This window comes from Saccostrea cucullata, unplaced genomic scaffold, assembly GCF_032062105.1.
Source record: "Saccostrea cucullata isolate Sc308-1 unplaced genomic scaffold, CSIRO_AGI_Scuc_v1 ctg1346, whole genome shotgun sequence".
NCBI classification, from domain to species: domain Eukaryota; kingdom Metazoa; phylum Mollusca; class Bivalvia; order Ostreida; family Ostreidae; genus Saccostrea; species Saccostrea cuccullata.
This window is the reverse complement of record NW_026940202.1, coordinates 37,223-37,887: the sequence shown is the minus strand read 5'-3', so window position 1 is coordinate 37,887 and position 665 is coordinate 37,223.

Sequence of the window (665 nt, the reverse complement as noted above, 5' to 3'; positions counted from 1 at the left end):
TTGGATGTACAGAGAGATTGATTGCATGTTCTTTTATTTCCCATTCTGGAAATTCCATATAAAGAATCACCATATACTAGTAAAGGGCTTCAAATTTAGATATTAACTTGTCGATCCTCGGGGCCATTGAGCAGTGAGGGGCTACCGTGACGAGAGGCCTCAGTTTTTTTTAGGTCTTGTGAGATTTATTTCTAATGCCGGATGAGTTGCAAAGAAACCATGTGGTTTTTTTTTTAAATATAATGTTCTATCGAAAATTATCAGATCATGCTGAGGCATTATTTTAAAATGAATACATGTATAAGATAATATTACAGAAAAAATATTTTCCTTGTGTTAGAATAAATCGTTTTGTCATTAAATGTATGTACAGAAGAGAACATCTATATATAGATAAACATGCATACTAAGTAAAAATGTATGATGATATCTTCAAAAAATTAGAATTATTTCATCACAATTATGGTCAAGTATATATCACAATGGAGTAATCATAACGACACATTTGAAGTATTAAATGCTTATGCATGTATTTTAATGGCGTTAGATATAATTATTTGGTAAGAAGGAAACGTGAAAGAACCTCTTCCTCATTTCAGAAGTTTAAATTGCATATAAAGCACCACAAATTTAAAACAAAACGTGAGTATGCAATTTTCTTTAAT